General features: G+C 41.1%; 1 protein-coding gene across 1 annotated transcript in view; it reads right to left on the minus strand.

Annotated features, from left to right (window-relative positions):
* Positions 1-25,063, minus strand: part of galntl6 (polypeptide N-acetylgalactosaminyltransferase like 6) — a 270,294-nt gene that overhangs the window by 16,439 nt on the left and 228,792 nt on the right. The gene's annotated exons all lie outside the window — the stretch shown is intronic.

Below are 25,063 nucleotides of genomic sequence, written 5' to 3' on the forward strand. Positions count from 1 at the left end.
GTCAGCAGGTCAATGTTTACCATATGTACATGACTCACAATAAGCTGTGCAGCTTCTAAAGCAAATCTAACTGCACAGATAAAAAGTTTATGAGTGGAGTGCCAGATCCATGCTGCTTGCATTGCCATAAAAAAAATCAATTTGGCTTTAGTTTATACCAGTCTTGTGGTGGCATCTAAATTGTTTTAGAACAAAATAATTTTATCTTTTATGTGAATACTTAATGGCAAGCACTTTTTATATGGACACAAAACACTTTTTTATTATTTATCTTTTTTATTATTATTTTATTATTCAGGGTTTATTATTATAATTTTTTTTTTCATTTAGCTAATTCCAAATTTGTCCATTGTGGGTTATTATACAAAATTAATGACACACAAATATGCTGAGGTGAAGTTTGAAAACAGCAGGGTTGAGTGACATTCAGAACTGAATCGAGATTGCCTTTTAAAATAATAAAATAATAAATTTGCATTTGAATTTAATTTGAATTGAGGTAGAGAACAGGATGCAGATTTGTAATTTGAATGTAAAGGATTAGAATAACATAAATAGAGATTCAAAGCATTCCATTTAACTTTTTTTAAATTAGCAAAGCCTTTGAAACCTTGTTTAAAAGTTTTGAAAAAAATCTCTTTTAAAATCTCTTAAGCCTTATAGAGAACGATATATGGATAGATACATAGATGGATAAATGAATAAATAGATAGATAGATAGATAGATAGATAGATAGATAGATAGATAGATAGATAGATAGATAGATAGATGGATAGATAGATTTAATAATTTTGTGGAAACTGTGACTATAATAATAATGATAAATGTTTCTTGAGCGTCAACTCAGTGATAAGAATCAGAATAATAATCAGTGATTCCATCACAGGAATAAATTATGGTCTTATAACCATAAAACTGTATTAATGTTAAAATATGTCAGTAGTCAAGTGGTTCATGTGTATTGTGACAGGGGCCAATGGGCATCCCTGCTGACTACCACAACATTCAAAAGCAGATAATATAACACATGGAATCACCATAGCATGAATTTATAAGCTCATTTTACTTTCATGCATCTCTTCAGGCTTTTGTGTTTTGAAAGGTGAATCATAATCTACATCTGCAAACAGTCCCTGATGGTAGAATCAGACATAAGCTGCGAGCTGAATTCTGCTAACTAACACGATCAGGCTCATGGTCCAGTCAAGATCACTTATGCGAAAAACTTTGAGTTTTATTGGCCAGTTCAAGGCAGATCAAAATGAGAGAGGATTGCTGTTAAGCTGTCAACCAAACATGCAGATGAGTTGCTGTTATCCTCATTGTGCTATTTTCATTAATGCTTATTGTGCTTCCAAAACTTGTATTCAGTGGTTTTATCGCATGTACTTTTGGGCTTAAGCCTGCCAATGAGGTTTGAGAGGGGATACTGATAGATTTAATGGATCTCTCCAGTTGTTCAGTAGTGTTTGAATCCTGAGACTTGGCAAAAGCAAGTGGGGGGGGCACACACTTTCCGTTGGTGGTTGTGATGCGGGTGGCAGGCCTCATTCACAGTATTTTTTTTTACAAGTTTGCCTCTTGAATTGTCCTCTTTGAATTGTTTGTATGAATTTAAAAAAAAGTATATTGCCTATATATTAAGTGTGCAAGCAGACCATCTACAGGACAAAGTGTATGCGCGTTGTAGCCAACATATATGTGCATATTACTAACACGCTCTTTAAATAACCAAAAAAAAAGTATATTTCAGTTGCCTCAAAATAGCAACAGGCCAACAATGCGCCTTAACACACCTCGTTTTCAGACCAGCACGCCCATGGGCGCAAAAATGGGCGCAAATGCATTTGCTATTTATACAACGTGGTGAAGGATGTGAAAATGATAACTGCGTCTGGCTGAAACTAGCACAAACACTTGTGTCGCACCGCATTGCACCGGGTGTATGATAGGGCTCTTGGCGTTAAAAACCACTGTCAGGATTTACTAAGACACACAGTGAAAAATTTGCACTGAAAGGGCTTGGACAGGTTTTTTTTTTTTTTGTGGCTGTCATTATTGCATATGGATTTGTAGGAATATCAGCCTCATATATTTCTTATTAAAAATAAATAAATAATGATGTGAAAGCCAAGTAGATGCCTTGTGGAAACCTCATTGTCAGCATTTAACAAGAATGAAAATTGCAAAGTGCTGTTGGTTTCTGTGTCCTCTGGGAACTGGACTTAAGCTAAGCGGGGCTAAAATATTATGGATGGTTGAAAGTGAGAGAAAAGAGAGGAGAATGAACGAGAATGAGCAAGAGAGCAGAGACAAAGAGGCAAGCCATAAACAATAATTGGAGGAATGGGTTTGTGTTAAGAAGGCCAGAGTAGATGAGCAGCAATGCGCCAAAATCAATTTACTCTCAACGTAATACTCTCTGGCCTGCTTCCTTTCGATTTAATAAGGTGCTGAAATATAACAGTCTACTCAATTAAGGCAGCTAATGGAGGAACAAGCACTCTACTGGAGAAATGACCATGTTGCCTTTTCCCCCTCCACCGTCAATAACAGCAGCTCCAGCAGATATTGTGGCTTGGCGGAATATGCAGTCCTGGAATGGACATTTGTGTCTTGGCTGCTGCAGACGATGGACTGTATGGGTGCTTAGCCAGCTCATTGGCTGTGGGGTCTGCCGATGGTTTATTTGATCAGCTGGGCACCCAGCTAGGAGACTCAGGCAGAAAGAAATAGAATCACTTAGACATCCGGAGAAGCAGGAATCAGCGATGGTGATGATTGGAGCGACCGATCAACAGTCTCCGGGGAGCTTTGACGACTTGACAAGTTTCTTTGACGACTCTAGCCACAGCTAGGGCTCTTGATTGTATTTGCACGCTCTCGGTTCCCAGTGCGTTCATGCATGCACAATGATACGGTCCATTTAGGATGTGTCTGTTTTTCAACATTCTGTCTCTTATTCAGACGCAGAGGAGGGAGCTGATTACTTCAGGGGGCCGCTCGCGTGGTGAGGTAAATATAAGGAAGTAGGAACAGCTGTCGGTGGCCATATTGATTGGCTATTTAGGCATTGATCTGAGGAGAGACTGTGGGTCGATGTGGTGGAGTGTCAGTGTGTGTGACGGAAAGGCAGGTGAATGGAGCAACAAACCTCTCAACAGGAATGTTCTGCACCACTGAAGCATACCACCAGGTCAAATACCTTACTACAGAGGAAGAGAGAGATAAGGAGAGAGAGAGAGAGAGAGAGAGAGAGAGAGAGAGAGAGAGAGAGAGAGAGAGAGAGAGAGAGAGAGAGAGAGAGAGAGAGAGAGAGAGAGAGAGAGAAAGAAATAGGGGGGCACTCCTGGATATATACCACCTAGCTAAGTGTAAATCTAACAAGTGGAGCACAGAGCGGAGCTGTTTGATTTTGCCTGGAGCAAGGATGGATTTTATTACGGAAAGCCAGAATGTCGTGTGTTCTCTCACTTTAAGATCGCTCTGATACATGGCAGCACAACATGTTAAAAGACCGTAATGGCATGTTTGAAAGTAGCCACCATGTTTTAAAGAAGGTTAAAGGATTAGTTCACCTCAAAATGAAAATTTCCTGATAATTTACTCACCCCAATGCCATCCAAGATGTTCATGTCTTTTTTTCTTCAGTGGAAAAGAAATTAAGTTTTTTGAGGAAAACATTTCAGGATTTTTCTCCACACAATGGACTTCAGCGGTAACCAACTTGTTGAAAACAAATCAATGCAGTTTCAAAGGGCTTTGATGTGCTTCAAAGGGCTCTACACGATCCCAGCTGAGGAAGTGTCTTATCTAGCGAAGCGATCGGTCATTTTCTAAAAAAATAAATATGTATATACTTTTTAACCACAATTGTTCGTCTTGTGCTGGTCTGCGACGCGCCAGGCATTACGTAATCACGTTGGAAAGGTCAAGCTGGAAGTGTTTTCCACAAAAAACTTAATTTCTTTTCCACTAAAGAAAGAAAGACATGAACAACAATTTTCATTTTGATGTAAACTAATCCTTTAATACTATTAGAAGTCGGAAAGAAATACGGAAGTTATTAGTTAATCACAAAAATTAAAATCAAACTTTACCAAATCAAAAATATGTATAATCATAAAAAAAACACACATTTGCTCATTATGGGTGAATGTGATAATTTATTGTGGAGAAAATAAAATATGAAGTTTTCCTTTAAAAATATACTGTAGTTCACCCAAAAAAATAAAGTGCCCCTTATGCAATTTTACATATTCCTAATTATGTTTTGGAGGTCTAGGTTTACATGCATCCAAGGTCAAAAACCACTTTAATTTTCTCATAAATTACATTGCTAATCACCTAACTTCTCAAAGACTCAAACTGTAAAAACAGTTAGCAAATTCAGTCTCTCTAAACCCCCCTTTCCACGAGCCTACTCTGCTCTGGTCAGACAGCCTTGTCTGTAGTGATTGGTCTACCACTTTCAGAACGTGTCAGAAATAAAACGCCCATTACCCTAATTGAATTTGAGCTCTGGAGGCTTCCTCAGCACTTGATACACAGTGATATGCTATGCTTCTGTTTATCTATATCAATTCAAGTGCAAGTCCTCAACCTTTGAAAGTACATGCAAAGTGGATTTGGGGTACTGAAAACAGCATATTCTTGACATTTCGACAACACGAACCAAACACTCTTCCAGGCAGCCACAACTACAGTGTTTGAGGGTGGGTCAAAGTTAACCAATGAAGCCAGTGAAGACCATAGGTTGGCATTATGCAAATTTGTTACATTGATATGTAGACTTATAAAGTTAACTAGCTGGTGACTTGTTTTGGCAGTTCAGATTCGATTCTCTCTTTTAGGGGCCGATTCTTTATCTTGCACTTTGATCTTTAAAACTGCAGACCTTTAACATTCACAAACAGTTATTACAACACTGCATACAATGTAATATTCAGAAAAAAAGAATAATAGGGGCAATTTAACATTCTGTCATTATTAACTCAGTCTCGTATCGTTCCAAACCTGTATGACTTATTTTCTTCTGCCGAACACAAAAGAAGATATTTTGAAGAATGTTGGTGAAAAATTAAATAAAAAAATAAAAAAACAACGTTTGGTTACCATAGACTTTCATTGAATGAAATAGAATGCTTTTTTATTTTATTTTAGTTAACTTTTAATTTTACATTACACATACAATAGATACTTTAAATATACTTTTACAATTTAATTTTACATGTGAAAAATATAAATCTTGAATCTGCTTAATGCTTTATTATGTTAGGAAGAAAGGAAAAAAGGCAAGAAAATTAATCACTCTCCTCTCTCAGATGTGTAGCCTATTCAAAATATTATATTAAAACACATTGTTATAAAATCATACAAATCTAGGAATCAAATAATGTCAACTGATACATCTTGCGCCCAGATATAACATTAAAAACAGTGAGTGAGAAATGGGAAACTCATTGTGTGATGTTGAGTCGGAGTGGAGTGATTACAGAATGCTTTGAGCAAGGGTTGGAAATTGCTGTCATTCTACATCTCTCCAAACAGTAGGTGCTAAACAAGCGCGCACACACACACACCAACACACACGCACACACGCACGCACACACGCACACACACACACACACACACACACACACACACACACACACACACACACACACACACACACACACACACACACACACACACACACACACACACACACACACACTTCTTTCCGTCTGTTATGTAGGACACTCTGGGGCAGCTTTCTCTCCAGGTCTTGAGGGACTCAGTGGGGTCTCGACCTCTCTGCCCTGTTTCACACTCATTAGCATTCATCACCTTCTCACACACAGCACACTGGCCACTTCAATACTGCTCTCATTTCTATTACCATTCAGTACTGACCTAAATTCACAAGCACATGCTGCACACACGCACATACACACACACACACACACACACACGCGCACATACGCTCGCACGCGCACACACACACACACGCACGCACGCACGCACGCACGCACGCACGCACGCACACACACACACACACACACACACACACACACACACACACACACACACACTCACACACGCACCCTGAGGACATGCGTACCCTGTGTTGACAAACCCTCTTGGTGGTCTGCTTATTCCACTGAGGCTAATATAAAGCAACACTAAGGGCTAATTCGAGCAGGTGATTCTGTAATGTTTTATGACTAGGCTTATTTTAGATTCATTTTCATTTTTCCTAAATTAAATACCGTAAACTCTGGAAACAGACCTCAGGAGAGAGAGAGAGAGAGAGAGAGAGAGAGAGAGAGAGAGAGAGAGAGAGAGAGAGAGAGAGAGAGAGAGAGAGAGAGAGATAGAGAGATAGAGAGAGCAAAGGAGAGAGAGAGAGTGTGAGAGAGAGAGAGAGAGAGAGAGAGAGAGAGAGAAGGAGGAAGAGACCAAGGAGGTTGTGCATTGTATTCTAGTATTTACAAATATAGTTACAATGACCTTTTCTTTCTTGACTTAATTATTCTGAGAGAGAGAGAGAGAGAGAGAGAGAGAGAGAGAGAGAGAGAGAGAGAGAGAAGGGGGAAGAGACCAAGGAGGTTGTGCATTGTATTCTAGCTAAATGTACTGTCAGTCAGTGTGGCTCCATGTGTCTGTCCTCTGCGGATGGTCTCTAAGTTAAAGGATCTCTATGCTCTGTGCTCTTCCTAATATAAATAATCATTTGTTCAGGCTGGATGGACAACCCTTCAGAGCAGGCCCCTAAGTGCAGCCGGCATCGATCCTCGTCTCTCATGACAATGGATGTGCAAAACAACAACAAAATTTTGGGAACATTTTACAATAAGCTTCAATTTGTTAACATAGAGGATTCAGTCTCACAGACTAACAATGAGCAACAATGTTTACAGCAGTTAGTTAATTCTTAATGTACTACTTGTTCATTGCTAATTCATGTTAATTTATAATACATTAATTAATTTTCATTTACACAACCTTAAATGTTGAAAAGTATTAATACATTTAGAAATGAACCAATATTATTAAATTATTTATAAGTATTGTTCATTGTTATTTCATTACACCTAATATATTTACCAAATGATTAGTTGGTTGACTGAATGACTAGTTGACTAATTGTTCCCAAGGAATCCTTGCCAATTAACAAATTATAAAATACATTAAAAAAGAAAACAGTTATTTTAAATCGTAATACTACTTCTCAGTATGACTGTTTTTTACTGTATTTTTGATCAAATAAATGCAGCCTTGGTGGGCAAAATAAAATTATTTGAAAAACATATCTTCAGCTATGCAGGAATTGCCATTGGGTTTGACTGCAGCCCATGGGCCCCGCCCATTTGTTTGATTTGTTTATTTCTGACAGTCAGAAATGGTTTTCCGCATTTTCATGCGAGTGAGGGCTATAAACGGCCAGCCAGGGCTAATAGCCTCCAACTGTGGGCTTCGAGGCCATAATCAAATTGCATAAACTGGTATTTATCATTAGTTCACATAGAAGAAAGACACACATATTAAATCTGCTCTGATTTATTTGTGATCACATGGCTACTTTAAACAGCTCTATTAAGGCTTTTAGCCCCAAAGAGCACATCATTTAGAAAGATATTGCTAAATTCTTATATGTATGGAGAATGATAATTTCTGGTAATTTTCCATTAAGTTATGTGATCTGAAGAGTTTTGAATGCTCTCTCCTGTCTTAATGCCATCACACTATAGTGGGACAGAAATGTCATAAAAATGATACCAATTTAATGAGTTCCCGTTTTTTTATATTTATAACATAAGCCCATGATATAGGAATTATCACTCAATCAAGAGTGCTGTTTGTCCGAACATTTGCATGATCGCGATTTTATACAAAATTTCAAAAAACATAAAAATATTGAGTTACTTATGCACAACACATTCTGTGCAGTGTTTTGTTAGTCAAAAAAATCTACGTGTTTGAAGAAATCAGATGAGTAAATGATTCAGTTAGTCTACCCATTCATAAATGCAGTACTTTGCTAAGTTAAATGTATTAGCATTTTGAACGAATCTGTTGAATAAAAGATTGAACTCACTCATTATGACATTGACATGATGCCAATTACTGGCGTTTTTTGTTTCATATTTAAAAAGTAGCCTTTTTTTAACAATCATTTAATATTTCTATATAAAAATCTATATAAAAATGTTATATTTAAACATTAATTTATATGATTAGAGTTGTAATTATAATAATTACGATAGTGTAAATTCATTCATGCCACATCTGAGCTGTAAACAGTATGTGTAGATCCAAAGCTTGATTTAGTTTATACTGATTTAATTTGATTGATAATAGCCATACAGTGTCTTTTTATTCTGATTAAATGTATTGATTAAATTTAAGAATTAAAATTTAAAATTTTTGTGTTATTACATAGTGAAGTTCTAGTTGAGGTCATTTGTGGTGCCCCCTAATTCCTGCCCTAACTGGAAATGTAATAAATACATTACATTACACTTTTTCATCCTCTCAAGAAAATGTTTTAATATTTGGCCTTTTTTCTATGTTGCACTCCAAAAACAATGCAGGATGCGATGCAGTGGCCTAAAACATCCATATCATTTGACATCCATACGATGACATCTGTCACATTATGAGTTTGTTTGTTGATCTGTTTCTTTGTTCTGTTCAGGTTTGTGTTTCTTAACCTTCAAGTCTATTAATTAGTTCAGTTCTCCTCCATTCACTCCATGTGTGTTTCTATGGTCACTAATTGATTAGGTTCCTCAGTTCATGTGTGTTGTGTTAATTATCTAGTTAGTTTCTCCCTCTATTTGCTGTGTAAGCCCTCAGATGGAGCTAGTCTTGGTTCTGGTATTAGTCATGTTTAGTTGTTGTGTAGTGCTTTCTCCTACGAATTCCTGTATTTTAGTAGGCGTATTAAAAAAGCCTTTCTTTGGATCTTGATTCCGGCTTCCTGCAAGTGTCTGAACTATGCAGCGTGACACCATCATATGGCGGTTGCACTATAGTGATTTAAACGGGGTTCATGTAAAAATGGTAACACACAATGCTGTCAACTCAACACTAATTATAATACGACCATTGAAAATATCTAATGCTAAAACACACACACACAAAAAAATGTTTAATTAAAAATCTAGTCAACCTTCATGACCCATTCCTAATTCAAAGCATTTCTGACAGGAAAAGAAGAAAACAGGACATCATTTTTGCATTAGCTTTATTCTGGACACCACTTCTCTAAGCCCCCCTTTCCCTTTCAATCATGGAAAAAATGGCAGCCTTGTAGATGCCAATCACAATTTGCATTCAAGGCCTGAGCAACATAAATCCAATTAAGTTCTCCCCAAATTCAACATTTATGAAGCTTAAATGTCTTTGTGGAGCAAGGAGGACACAGACTGAGGAGCTCATCAGCTTTTCCTCTTTCTCTCTCTCTCATCATCCCCGCTGTCCCTGTGATTTCCATAAATATAAATCCACTATTTACTCCCTTCCCTGGCAAATTCAGCAGGAAGATTTCTATTCTCAGTAGAAAAGACCTCCATTTGGAAATGTCCAATCGTGCTCGAATGGGGGGTGGGTGTGGAGCGAGTTCCGGCATAATCATCGCTCTCTGAATCCTTTGTGCGGCTGCGTATTAAATGGTTAAAGACTTACGAAACTGTGGGGGACTTAGAAGAGATTTTAGTGGGAAATGATTTCCAATGTGCTTCCTTGAAGTCAAGGTCAGAGTATGCATAAAGCAAAGAGACACAGAAAGAGACAGAGACGGTAAGATGGAGAAAGGATCGAGTCCAATGTCATCTATCATACTTTCCAGGAATCCCATTATACCTGGACAGAAAACTTCATACATTTGCACATTTTTGTGAGTTCAAGGTGTCATACACGCCAAGCAAGGGCATATGTGTGGAAGGCAAGACACTGAATCACTACTAAACCATATGTGCACCATAAATACATTATTCATTTCCTCCAAAGGCTGAAGATAGGGGACAATGTGACCCCATTTTAGAAAGCCATCTCTAATGAATAAAGGGCCAATAAGGTCTGTAATATATGGAAATATGATTGTGCTGTTATCCTCGCCTGTCATTGACTGTGACCAGCCTGAGAGTCTTCTCATCCTAGCCAGAAGGGGGCGATGTGAGGACAAGGATTCAACTTTAGCTGGGAGTTCCGTGTAGATCGCAATATATTCACAGGCTGGGGTTATAATGTAATTTAACCCAGCAGCTAACGTATATGTCACAAGGTAGCAAGGTGAATCATTCGTTGCGCTTCCATTAACGCCAATACGTTGGGTTTACTACTCTTTCTTCTTCTCTCAATCAATCAGAAAGAAGTCGGGGAAGAAAACTCTGACTTCTCAGTGGATCAGTCATTGCACAAATGAGCTGTGATCCAGATAGAGGGCCCGCTTTCATCTTGTAACAGGCGGTAAGATCTATATTAAGGCTTCTTAGCTGCGTACGCTTCACACATGTGAATATGCCAGGCTAGGTTGCTCAGCCAGCAGTCGAGGCAAGAGGTAATAAAGTATTAAAATAAAAGGATGGGGGATTTCGAAAGCCAGAAGGATTCTGTTCCACGGTCGAGGGCGGCTTGCAAGAGAGCCTCATTACGTACCCGTCTCGTTGCAAAGTCTTCCGCATCTCTCTCTCAGTGCCGATGTCTCACCGGGAGCCAAAAGCGTGCCTGCAGACTGAACGGATGCATTTTGTCTTCCCCTCCTATGCTTCTTTTTCACCCTCATAAAAATGCCTCAGCCTTCTCCTTCAGAAGTAAACTTAGCAAATTGGCGGAGGAGACGTCACCCCTCTAGCGACACGGCACTGACGGAGGAGTCTTAGCCCACGCGAGAGGCTTGAGTGCACGACGAGAGAGACGTCAGCTTAACTTTGGCATGTTAACTGCTTTAGGCAGATGTTATGTATTGTAGGGGGACTTTTCACAAAGAATTGAAGAAGATGAAAAAACAGCATACAGGGGACTTAGGACGGCCTGGTTACACCAGACAGAGTTAAACAGAACTGTTTGTGACATTATAAACATCGAATGGAAGGTAACAAATCTCTGTTGTGGTTTGCAATGTGTGTCAAAAAGCCCTGGGTCTGCAGAATGGATGGAATTTATAAACCCCACTAAAATGTTTGAGGGTTTGGTGTCACATTCATGAGTAATGTTTTTCAGTAAATATCTCTGCTGCCTTTCCCGTGAGTGAGTCAAAGAGAGTGAGTATGGGAGAGCACAGATATGCAGGTCAGAATAAAATGTGAGCCGGTGAGAGTGGTATTTTATTGGTAGCATAGTGTGAAATAAAAACACTGGAAGTAAAGGCATTTCTCACTTAAAACGGAACTCTAGTATCCCACAAAGAGAGCTCAGCCTTTGCATCCTACTGATCCAACTATCCCTCTTAACTCTCCTCGGAGACTGGCATGTAATGAGAAATGTCTCCTAGTACTCAGAGTGTATTATGTAAGATATGAAGAATATTACTTTCTGCATTGATTTTGTGTACGCATTTCCCCTGGTTTGATTTTTCATAAGCATTTTTACCAAATGACAAATCACTAACTGAATAAAACTTGAGTCGCTAGAGAAACCAAATCCCTGGTTTATACGCTCAGATTTGAGTTGTTTATTACTTTTACTTCAGATCAAATAAATAAAACCCATTGAATAGTGTTCAAAGTGTACAGGAATATTGATTAATATCAATTTTTCTATCCTAAATCCAGTTTGCAAGGGTTGTTTTAGAATTGTTACATTTATGATTTTCAATTAAATATACATTGTATTTAATTTATAACATTTTATGTGAAATATACAAATATAAATAAAATGATTATATAACCTTTTTATATCTAATCCACTCTGCCAGGCAGTCAACCTTGTTGACTAGTTCTATCTGTAGATGTTATATATATATATATATATATATATATATATATATATATATATATATATATAAATATGTCAGTGGCGGCTGCTGGTCTTTCAAAGAGGGGAAGCTATATGAATGAATGAATGAACAAACAATCTAAAAAAAGATATTAAACTCGATGGAGGAAATGTGGGAATTAGTTTAAACTGAAACAAGGAATGTGGTGTAGAATTGTGAAAATTGGCTAGCCATTTCGCCAAGCAAATACCAAGAAATAGGGTGCAGCAGTTTGTCTTCCAACTACACTTGCATAATCCGCGATGGGACTGATCTCGAACAGCTTCAGCGTCAGACTTTTTATAGTACAAAATCACTGTCAATCAAAAGGAGATGCAGTCTTTCGACAGACCCTCCAATCATCCAGGCCAGCCCACTCCTCCATTCACCCCAGAGATGCTGAGCATCCGTGGGCAGGACATAATCGCAGCATTTATCCAATGACCATCTAATTTCGAAGCATTGAAAAAAACTGTTCAAAGCAGCCCCATTGAAGTCAATGGACGCTAGGCTTCAACAGGGAAATGCACTGTGACGCTCCGGGAATGTATGAGAAGGAAATGGAGTCAGTAGACCTGCTATATGTAGCTGATTCTGAACGGACTCTTCTTCGGGATGAACGTATTCTAATGCATTTTTAGTCAATAAAATGTTAACACAATAGTACATATTTGACTATTCATTTTTTGACATTATAGGGAAAGCCGAGCTTCCCTTGAAGTCGTAAAAGAAATCCCCACTGATATATATATATATATATATATATAAATATATATATATATATATATATATATAAATATATATATATATATATATATATATATATATTTTTTTTTTTTTTTTTTCATTTTAAAAAACACACTATTAATTAAATTATTTAACTTTATATATCTATCTATTTATTATATATTAATATTTTTTAAATGTTTAATAATTGACAATCTGTGTAGATTTTTTAAAAATCACTATTTGGTGAGAATGTTCAACTAGTAATCACAGCTTTAAACTTTAAACAGGTTTGCTTTAAAATTTGTACCTTTGTTTGTTCGACCAAATGCTTGGTCAGCATAGCCATACAAATATGAATGTGTTAATATATTAGTATATGGCCATGGATTGGTCAAACATCAACATTAAAGACATGACACATTCCAGTGAAGCAATTAAGAGAGAAAAAAATTCTTATATTCAGACAGAAAATATATATTATACTTTTGCTGAAAAAAAAAAAGCTGACAGAAAGAGAGAGATTTCTGTCCGCCTCTCTAAACGTTCTAGGCACACGTTGGTCACATGTAGTCAGTAATGCTGACAGCCTGGCAGGGTGAAATAGATATAAAGAGGTGTGTTTGATCCCTGACAGGTGGGTTTGGGTTGAGCCAGTGACTGCAGAAAATATGACATGCCCTCAGGGCTTGGAGGAGGAGTGGGATGCTGGATGAACTACAGTGGGCCGCACTGGCCACAGCAAATCGAAGAACCAGCAACCTGAGAGGAAGGAGAGGTCTGGATTCCACAGAAAGTGACAGAGGTCTGTGGATAAAGCCTTGCAGCATCCCACTAATGTTAACATTCTAATCCACATGTGTGCAGCAGCAGTCATGAATGGCTGCTTGTAATACTGTGTAAGTGTGTGTCTTTGTGTTGGTATACATAAGCAAGTGTGTGAGCGAGTCTTCACTCAGACCTCTGCAGAGGAGATGCAGTGCGCCTTCACATATAAACACAAACACACACACACTCCGCCACACTCAGGAAAGCTGATTTTCTCAAGACCTTATATCCACGCCAAAAATTAATCCACAGCTTAATGCCTGGTATGGCTAGTCTGGGGCGCAACGTGTTGTGATGTGATAGGCCAGGGGACCAAAAGACAGACACACACACACACACACACACACACACACACACACACACACACACACACACACACACACACACACACACACACACACACACACACACACACAGTCACACACGTCTTGTAAGGAGGGACTGAAGGTTTCGCTATCTTCGTGGGGACACTCTGTCTACTATCTACTGCAGTGATTCCTAGCCAGAGCTGGAAAGATATCGATTTTGTTTGATTAAAACTATAAAACAGAAGTTATGACTAATGACTTAAAATGACAGTTGTAAAATTAAATTACATTACATTAAATTAAATTAAATTAATAATATAAAGTAAAATAAAATAAAATAAAAGTTACCAATTACTATTGTGATTCTTTCTGCCTATTAATCACTTAATTTTAAGGAAAGACATCAAAATATGTGTGTCAGGATTATGTTCAGTTTCATTGTCTTCTAATTCATTTTTAGTCATGGCTTTCTTTGTCACTGTTTTGCCTGTGTTCTAGTTAACAATTAGTTTACTAGTTTGCCAGATTAGTTTACTAGTTTGCCAGATTAGTTTACCAGTTTGCCAGATTAGTTTACCAGCAGGCTGTAGCCCAAGACTGGTTGCACACTGGAGCTAAGCAGGGTTGAGCCTGTCTAGTACCTGGATGGGAGATCCCATGGACAAAATCAGTTTGCTGCTGGAAGAGGTGTTAGTGAGGCCAGCAGGGCGTGCTCACCCTGTGGTCTGTGTGGGTCCTAACGCCCCAGTATAGTGATGGGCACACTATACTGTAACAAGCACCGTCCTTCGGATGATTCGTTAAACCTGGCTCTGTGTGATCATTAAAAATCCCAGGATGTCCTTTGAAAGAGTAGGGGTTCACCCCGGCATAATGGCCAAAATTTGCCCATTAGCCTCTGTCCATCATCTTGGTCTCCTAATCATCCTCATATACTGATTGGCTTCATCACTTTGTCTCCTCTCGCCCAGTAAGCTGGTGTGTGGTGGGCGTTCTGGCGCAGTATGGCTGCCATCGCATCATCCATGTGGATGCTGCACATTGGTGGTGGTTAAGGAGATTCCCCCTTCCATTATGTTTAGCGCTTTGAGTGCAGAGAAAAGTGAAATGTAAATGTAAGGAATTATTACCTTCCTTGTTTTCATTTGTTGCCTTCAGTTTCCTGTGCTGCTATCAGCATCAGTTATCATGGTTACAGATTGTCACGCACCTGGTTTTGGTTGAGTTGCTTTTTATCTCTTGTATTGAAGCCTCTTAAAGCTATGAAGCTCTCATTCGCTGTGTCTCATTTTGAAGGCTGTGTCCTACAGAGGTCGCATTTGTCAGCATACGTCATTGAGGCAGCTTAATTTCAGTAAACTGGCCACTACATTCCAAAGTCATTAAGAAATTACAACAATTTAGGCATCCCTATGATTAACAGTCAATTTTATAATGGAAACTGTTCTGAAATAAGATATCCTTTATGATGTAAGAGGCCAACACATGCAACCTCCTGAGGAATGAGGGTTGAGCCGAAATGAGACATAGCTATTGTTGCGGGAAAAGATTTGAAGCATCAGGAGTGTCGAAAACAGTGCCATCTTGTGACAGCCTGGGGTCAAATTTATAGCAGCCATAAACCTGAGTGTGCAGCTCTGTTGTTTTATCCATGAAGCACCAATAAAAACCTGACAATGCTAAATGTGTTCAGTTTTCTGATAATATAATTCACATAGGGCCTATTGAATTGTTGCAGTAAATTCAATGTAATAATAATAATGCAAACAGAGTTGTTTGAGGCAAGTAAATGGTGCTCTAATTATTTTAAACTTCCATAATGTACAGATCAAAGACATGTAGACAAACCAAAAACAGTATATGACATTTTTGTCTACTTTTTTCCGGACATGCTCTACTGCGATGACACACATATTGTCTGTGATCAATAGCGGTCTCATGTCTCACGTTTCGTGAAGTCCTTGTGAAATCTGTCTCTTGTCTATTGTTAAGTCTCGTCTGTCCACAATGTTTGATCACTACAAAGTAATCGGAATCGCACTTATAATATTTTGGACTATGAGCATCGACTCAGTTCTGACATCAGAAACCAGCGACCGAGGACCACTCACCTATAGCTGTGAGGATCTTTTACAGCTACGGTCCTCAATCCGGTGCAAACAGAAGCCTGCGATTATAATACTGTCTGAGATAAAACTGAGGCGAAGAGGCAGACGAGGCGGAGTGCGAACCAGACTTCATAAGCGTCCCTTCAGACCCCCTCTCCCCTCCATCATACTGGCGAATGTCGGCTCCCTCCGGAAAAAAACAGACCTGCTGCACGCCAAGTGCCTGACGGAGAGCGCCTTCAAAGACGCCTGTATTATCGCTCTGACGGTATCCTGGCTGGATGAGGAGACTCCAGACACTGAGGTCAGTCTTGATCATTTTACCATCATGCAAGGGGAGAGGTGGCGGGGTATGTGTGTACATTAACAACAGGTGGTGTGAGAACATCAATGTCCATAATAGGGCCTGCACACCAGACATGTAGATTGACTCTGTCCTTGCGTCCCTTTCACCTCCCCAAGGAATTCCCCGCTGTGGTTGTCACCTGTACGTACATCCCCCCTAGTGCTAACATCAAGGTAGCCGCGGAGATACTAGCCGAGGTGGCTAACTCTAGGCTAGCCAAGTTCCCTGAGGCACCGGCGTTTATTTTAGGTGACTTTAATAAATGCATGATCGGTGATGTACTGTCGTCCTTACAATAGTACGTGAATGTTCCCACAAGGAAAGAAAACACTCTGGACTTGTGTTATGGTAATATAACTGATGCTTTCAGCGCTCGGGCTCACCCCCCCACTCGGCTTCTCTGACCACAATGTTGTGATCGACTCCCTCCTCCTCCCTCACTACTCTCGATGGCGGGGCAGTGAAGGGATACGTGGACATCCCCCCAGTGGAACGGTCAGTAGCGATGCAGATGTGTCCTAAGACTGCGTCCACGCGGTCAGCGGTAACCAAAGTTTCAATAAAAGAGAAGTTTCTACTTCCTCTGGGTCACTCACGGTCGAGTCTGGCAGCCGAGGTCGGCCAAGTGCCTCGCCGCTCCCAGTCTCCTCCGTCCAAGAGGGTCAGAATGACAGTGTGCGCCGCCACGTTGCCTCACCGCTCTCTTTCCCCTCACCCCAGCGCTCGGACGCCAGTGACGCCGCTACGGCCTCGTCGCTCTCGTCTCCCGCTGGGAAAGGAGGTGCGGAAATCGGGATACGACGCCTCCGGGCCTCCCTCCCCGTTTACCCTCCTTCCTTCGCCTCGGGACAGCCAGCAGCTGAACGCCTCCGGGCCTTCCCTGTTGCCTGCCCCCCGGTGGAAGCAGGTAGGTGTTGCCCCGCACACCCAACCCCTCTCTCGGCCGCAGTAATGCCTCCGTAGTCCGGTCCCTGCCTTCCACCTCGCTGCCCCTCCGCGGGTACGCCGGTGGTTCGCGTGGGCTCGTTGGTACGGTCTCTCGAAGCCTGGCTAGCGCTTCCGAGACCGTCCCTATGGCTCATTCGTACCATCCGGCTCGGCTATGCAATTCAGTTTGCCCGCCGGCCTCCCAAGTTCAGGGGCATCCGCTTCACCAGTGTGCGGAGTGTCGATGCCGATGTTTTGAGGAAGGAGATTGACGTCCTGCTGGCGAAGGACACGATCGAGCCGGTCCCTCCAGCCGAGATGAGGTCTGGGTTCTACAGCCCTTACTTCATTGTACCCAAGAAAGGTGGTGGGTTACGGCCGATCCTGGACCTGCGAGTTTTGAATCGGGCCCTACACAAGCTCCCGTTCAAAATGCTCACGCAGAAACGCCTTTTCGAATGCATCCGTCCTCAGGATTGGTTTGCAGCGATCGACCTGAAGGACGCGTACTTTCATGTCTCGATTCTTCCTCGTCACAGACCGTTTCTTCGGTTTGCGTTCGAGGGTCGAGCATATCAGTACAAGGTCCTACCCTTCTGCTTGGCCCTGTCGCCCTGTGTCTTCACGAAAGTCGTGGAGGCGGCCATTGTTCCCATTAGAGAACATGGCGTTCGCGTTCTCAACTATCTCGACGACTGGCTTATAATTGCTCACTCGCGAGATCTGTTGTGCGAACACAGGGACTTTGTGCTCCAGCACCTCAGCCGATTGGGACTTCAGGTCAACTGGGACAAGAGCAAACTCTGCCCCACACAGAGGATCTCTTATCTCGGTATGGAGTTGGACTCGGTCAGTCAGAATGCGCGCCTCACCGAGGAGCGCGTCCAGTCAGTGCACAATTGCCTCAAGTCTTTTCAAGGCAAGTCTGCGGTCCCACTGAAACAGTTTCAGAGGCTCCTGGGGCATATGGGAGCCGCAGCCGCAGTAACGCCGCTCGGCCTGCTTCATATGAGACCGCTTCAGCGCTGGCTTCACGATCGAGTCCCGAGATGGGCGTGGCAGAGCGGCACGTTCCGGGTCAACATTACCCCGCACTGTCGCCAAACCTTCATTCCTTGGTCGGACCCTGTGTTTCTACGGGCCGGAGTTCCCTTAGTCCAGGTGTCCAGGTATACTGTGGTTTTCACAGATGCCTCTGGCAACGGGTGGGGGGCCACGTACAACGGGCATGCAGTTTCAGGTCTGTGGACGGGGCCTCAACTGCCTAGAGTTGCAAGCAGTACGCTTAGCCTTGTGCCGCCTCAAGGGGCTGCTTCTACACAAGCATGTACTGGTCATTTTCCTGAAGCTACTGATCTATCTCTGTGAGCCTTGCAGCGGCCAAGTACAGGGGGTAGTGAACTGATGATCAAATGAGTGTTCCAATTATTCGTAATTTTGGTTTATAGTCAATCTTGCACCTAGCACCCTAAAACCAAGTGATGTACGCAGTTGTGGTCATGGTTATTTTCAGGAATTGAATAATCTGTTCCATATTTTGTATTTAGCTGTCTATTGCTGAAAATGACAATAAATACACAATCATACATCAAGTTAAACAATCTGTTATTTATTTCTTTATCTATGTGTGTGCATTAATTCTATCTATCAATCTATCTATCCATCCATAAATACGTATCCATAAACTGATATCAGTTTGTCTAATGAGTGCACACTGCACACACTAGCTCAAAAAGAGTAGATCGACTTGTTTGAGCTTCCACGGTTGCCGTAGTTCCCCTGTAGTGAGAGCGCAGCTGTTGCGAGTTAGCAAGATGCACGCGCAATATTTGCCACTTAAGCGACACGGGGACGCAGGGGGGGGAAGCATGCAGCTTGACGTAACAACAGCATAGCAGCCTATATCCCGCTCTCAAAATAAAAGCATCTACTAAACAGACAGCACATGTTAGTTAACTAAACAGTTATCAACTAGCCGTTCGCTTGCTGGCGAGTGGCGAACATGACTTCTTTGTCAGAAAGATGTCGTTGGTGTAGACACTTGTCAATCAAACATGTCTGACCAATGGAGAAGCACCCGCCCACTGTGGAACGATTGTGTCAAAATGATTCAATCAAAAACATTTGAACTTCAAAACTTTTTGCACTTCAAAAAAAAAGTGATTCAAACGAAAAAATCTGAACTTCAAAACTTTTTTCACTTCAAAAAAAAAAAAATGAAACAACTTTTTTGGAATTGAATGATTAAGACACAAATGTCCTACCCATGTATGGCCCAAGCAATAAAAAGATTACTTCAATCAAAGAGAACATTTTCAAAAAAAAAAAAAAGTGTTCAAATGCAATTTTTGGAGTCTCAAATATTTTATCTGCATTCAAAAACGATTTTCTATATTTGAAAATGTTTATCTTTTCATTGAAGTGACTTTTTTATTGATTCTTTTGTTTGTTTGTTTGAAGCAACTTCTTTTTTGATTGAATGATAAAGACACAAATGTCCTACCTATTATATGGTCCAATCAAAAAACAATGTTACTTCAATTAAAAAGGTTGCTTTAAACAAAACAAAACGGACTTCTATCAAATAAAACATTTTCAATCAAAGAAAAGCAGTGTTCAAATGTATTTTTTGAGTCTCAAATATATTTTTGGATTCAAATACTTTTTTTCTTTGATTGAAAAGTTTTTCTTTTATTGAAGTGAAGGTTTTTTTAATTGAATAATAAAGAAACAAAACTATCTCCATAGTCTACGCTCCCGTCGTATGTCGTGACTCGCCCGCCATCTCCTATGGAGTAAGAAGCATCTGAGGTCGCTTCGGGCCATTCACATCCCTGGTGCGCTCAACCGTGTAGCCGACGAGCTCTCACGGCAGCCGCCTCCCTCCACCCTCAAAGTGTATGTTTCCGCAATAGCCGCTCATCATGATGCAGTAGAAGGTAAGTCATTAGGGAAGCACGACCTGGTCATCAGATTCCTTAGGGGTGCCAGAAGGCTAAATCTGCCTCGTAATCCGCACCATGTACCCTCTTGGGACTTAACTCTAGGGCTCAGAGCACTTCAGAGGCCCCCCTTTGAGCCATTGCAAACGATTGAGTTTAATATCTTGTCTATAAAGACAGCTCTCCTGTTGGCTTTGTCCTCCTTTAAGAGGGTAGGGGATCTGCAGGCTTTTTCGATCGACGAATCGTGCCTTGAGTTCGGGCCGGGCCTTTCTCATGTTGTTCTGAGACCCCGGCTCGGATATGTGCCCAAGGTTCCTACCACTCCATTTGTAGATCAGGTAGTGAACCTGCAAGCGCTGCCCCCGGAGGAGGCAGACCCAGCCCTTGCTTTTCTCTGTCCCGTCCGCGCCCTGCATTGTTACGTGGACAGAACGCAAAGTTTCAGGACTTCAGATCAGCTCTTTGTCTGTTACGGAGGCCAGCAGAAGGGAACGGCTGTCTCCAAGCAGAGGTTAGCCCACTGGCTAGTGGGGCTTATGCTTCACAGGACGTGCCTTGCCCACCTAGGTTGAGGGCACACTGTACTACGAGTGTTGCCTCCTCCTGGGCTTTGGCGCAAGGCGCCTCGCTGACAGACATCTGTAGAGCTGCGGGCTGGGCGACACCTAACACGTTCGCTAGATTCTATAGCCTACGTGTTGAACCTGTTTCCTCCCGTGTACTCGCTACGGCCAGTAACGCGACGAATTAGGTTATGTCGGCTTGCTACACCATTCCCGCCTCTCGGCCGGATACGTGCGTCTTTTTACTCCGTTGGTTCCCCAACATACGGCTAACCTCGTGAGTTCCTCCATCACCCCTTCAGCATCAGGCGAGGCGGATCGCCCGGCGCTAGGTCTGTTACCTCTCTTAGGAGTTGTGTGTAGACTGGGTGGCCTACAGTTGTCCCTTCGGCGACCCATTTTCTCCACGATCCAGCTACCCTCCGGGCTAGCATCGTGTCTTTCCCTCGACAGACCATTCTGTCCTCCTTGCTGAGTACGCTCCCACCCCTTGGGCTGGGACTACCTCAAGGACTGCCATGTGTTTCCCTACCCCATGGGTTAGTACACATGTGTATTCCAGTGCCTCCCTTTCGGGCGGGCTTGGGCTTCAGCAGCGTTCCCTCCCACAGGTTGGGCACGCTTTCCCAGTGTTATCCATATCCACTGAGAGGGTCTTGCAGAACAGCAGTGTGATTTCCTAGCTAGCTCCCGCCAAAGATGATAAGAAACTGCCCCGGCGGGTAGCTAAGCTGGGTGCTAGAAGGGGCCAGCACCATGGCGTTTTGTTAGGGATCCCAATTCGTTGGAAACTCCTCCGACGAGACGTAGGAGTTTGCCTTGCAAACCTGGCAAGGCAACAGGGCCAGACAGCATCCCAGCAAGCGTGCTTAAGCTATGTGCCATTGAGCTCTCTCCCATTTTCCACACCATCTTTTGGGAATCGTATAGTACAGCCTTAATACCTACCCTCTGGAAAACCTCAACCATTGCACCCATTGACGAGACGTAGGAGTTCCCACGAAAGGGAACGTCTCGGTTACGTATGTAACCCTCGTTCCCTGAGTAGGGAACGGAGACGTCTCGTCCCATCACCATGCTGCTGTACCTTCGCGGAGGACTGGACACCGTCCGGCTCCTCAGCGAAAAGCAAAGGTGTAATCGCTTGCTTCCGCTTTATACACGCACTGGTAGGCGGCCCGCGGAATGCAAATCTTGCATGCCAATATTTATTGGCTCGTTTTAGTTCACTCGAAGGCAGTTGGTCTCCCTAGCGTGATCCCAATTAGTTGGAAACTCCTCCGACGAGACGTCTCCGTTCCCTACTCCGGGAACGAGGGTTACATACGTAACCGAGACGTTTGAAGATTGGGCCATTCTCAAACTACTTAATAGACAGACAAAAAACGACATCACCAAAGACAAAATAAAATATAAAGACAAAATGGAGCAGGAATTCAGTAACATGAACACAAAACAAGCCTTTCAAAGAGTCAAAATACTAACTGGACAGGAACAATAACAGAACCACATCACAGCATCAGACCCATTAACCTATCCCAACACCCTAAATAACTTGCTCGGTTTGACATTAATGACTATGCTACCACATGTGAGGACTTGCTCAGTGCCCTCCCCTCAGCTGTGTTCTCAGCCCCTTCCTCTACACCCTGTACACTAACGACCGCAATAGTCCATCACCCGTCACTACTTACTACAAATACGCTGATGATATTGCCATAGTTGGACTACTCAACAACAACAACTCCATCATACTATATCAAGACTCAATTTCACAGTTTTCACAGAGGTGTCAGAACAATTACCTCCAACTGAACACGGAAAAAACAAAAGAGTTGTTCATGTACACATCCAAATCACCACCTGGACTGAACCATATCTACATCCAAGGTCAACCAATCGAACAGGTCAGCAGCTTTTAAATACCTAGGACTCATTATAGATAATAAAATCAACTTCAAGGAACATGTCACTGCCATCCAGAAACGTGCACAACAAAGACTACATGTAATACGCAAACTGAAAGCCCTCCCTGTTGCCTCTCATCTCCTGCTCCTACTTTACAAAAGCATCATTCAATCCACCTTGCTGTACTGCTCAACCTGTTTCTACACAATGTGAACCCTCACTTGCAAAAACAAACTCACTGAAATCATACATATTGCCTTTAAGATTATAAACCTCCCCACACCCAGCCTATCAAACATAAATGACACAGCCATCATACGTCTAGCACGCGCAATAGCGGTTGACTCAGATCATCCCCTGAATAAATTCTTCACACTACTCCCATCCGGTCGCAGATGCAGAACACTAACCTGGACTAAATCCCATTTCAAATTTTTTTTGTCCCCACCGCCATCACAATGCTGAACAAACTGTAATATTACTACCACCCATCTCAGTTGCCTTGCAACCTGATGTGCTTATGTGGGTACCTTAATGAGCTATGTGTTTATGTATGTATTTGGATATGTGTCACATGTCCTATGTGTTCCTCATATGTGATATTTTTGTGCTATGGAAGAAGGATGTGTGAAAATGATTATCCCTATGGGACAATAAAGACTCTATCTATCTATCTATCTATCTATCTATCTATCTATCTATCTATCTATCTATCTATCTATCTATCTGTCTATCTATCTAACTAATCTATCTATCTATCTATCTATCTATCTATCTAACTAATCTATCTATCTATCTATCTATCTATCTATCTATCTATCTATCTATCTATCTATCTATCTATCTATCTATCTATCTATCTATCTATCTATCTATCTATCTATCTATCTATCTAGCTGTCTGTCTGTCTGTCTGTCTGTCTGTCTGTCTATCTATCTATCTGATGTCACAAGATGCAACCCAAAAAGGACAGAATTCCCAAGCATAGTTGTTTTTTCTCGTCGTAGTTGCGATGTTTCCCATCACAGTTCGACACAGGCATCAAGATCTTAGTTTGTTTGTGTGACGGAGGGATTTCTGCAGCTGTTTTGACTCCTTTGCAAATTTTATAAGCTCTTCCAGGTTTTCAGTGCGATCATATACCATCAAATGTACACACATAGCGAGCGCATTTGGCCTAGCACACAACATTGTTTCGGATGTTCAACAAGTTCCGTCGCAAAATATAAAATGGTTTTGTTTTTTGTATCTTAAGGTTAAGTGTTAAAAATTACAGTGAATACTAAGCAAACCAGGAAAGTGCATTACGTGATCAGCTGCTAAATTCAAATGTGATTTTGCTCTTTGGCTGGCACTGAGCCAGAGACGGATGCGCTCAGCACTTGTCATATATCACAACTATTCAGTGTTTTCAACCATATAATGTTTATATTAGGTTTTAGGATTTAGTTGTAAAATACACATAAGTACTAGAAAAAAAACAAAAAAAAAACATTTAAAGTTTGTTAAATACACACTGATGTTTATGGAAGCGGCAATAATAATCCTTATAATTATAATTAGACAAAGTGATTTATTCATATCAGATGCATATTGTATAGGTAGCTATTTAGTTTGTTCTATTCTTCTCCCAGTTCACCGGTCACTTACTTTCAAGTATTTCAAGAGAAGTGGGTGAATTTATGTAATGTAAATCTGACAGATCCGATTCACAGTGTTAGATCAACTAACATGATCATTATAAAGGTTTTAAATGACAAAACACATATTTGAGAATTGGAATAGCCGATAGATCATGAGTTAACAAGTTTGTTAATATTTTGAATAAAAAAGGAAAAACAAAATAAAAGCAATACATCCGTCATACAGCACTATTGTGGCTGTGGTGTGTCAAGTGACAAGCATGACACGTCGCCATTGAAATAATAAGGTATTATGTTCTAAAATAACAGTCGCCTAAAAAAACTCAAACTGTGGCCTCAGCTAGAAATGTTTAAACTTACGTGCGAAAGGGTTAAAGTGGAAATTGATCCGTTTCCACCCCTCCTTCAACTTCCTCCACAACTCTACGTTACAATGTGCAAGTCAGTTTATGTGGATGACATATTTGAACATCACTTTTTTTCATTTGCACTTAGCAAAATAACAGCTCTTTTACCAATTACATCAAATGTCTGACACCAGACCATTATCAAACTAAACACATTAATAAAATAACTTATTCAATATTTCTCAAACAGCGTCGATTTACAATTTACAAGCTACTTGCTGTGTGTGTTTGTCACTCACAGTGATACCCACTTTTTAAATTTGAGAGAAGTATTGCTATAATGGGCATTTTAATTATCATTAATGATAATTCTAAACAATATCAAGTAAAAGGAACATATTTCTCCTTACAGTAAGTATAGATGTCCTGAGCACTTCTGGCTGTGAGGGTT

This window comes from Siphateles boraxobius, unplaced genomic scaffold (assembly GCF_051911475.1).
Source record: "Siphateles boraxobius isolate OS27281-9 unplaced genomic scaffold, OSU_SipBor_1 29, whole genome shotgun sequence".
NCBI lineage: Eukaryota > Metazoa > Chordata > Actinopteri > Cypriniformes > Leuciscidae > Siphateles > Siphateles boraxobius.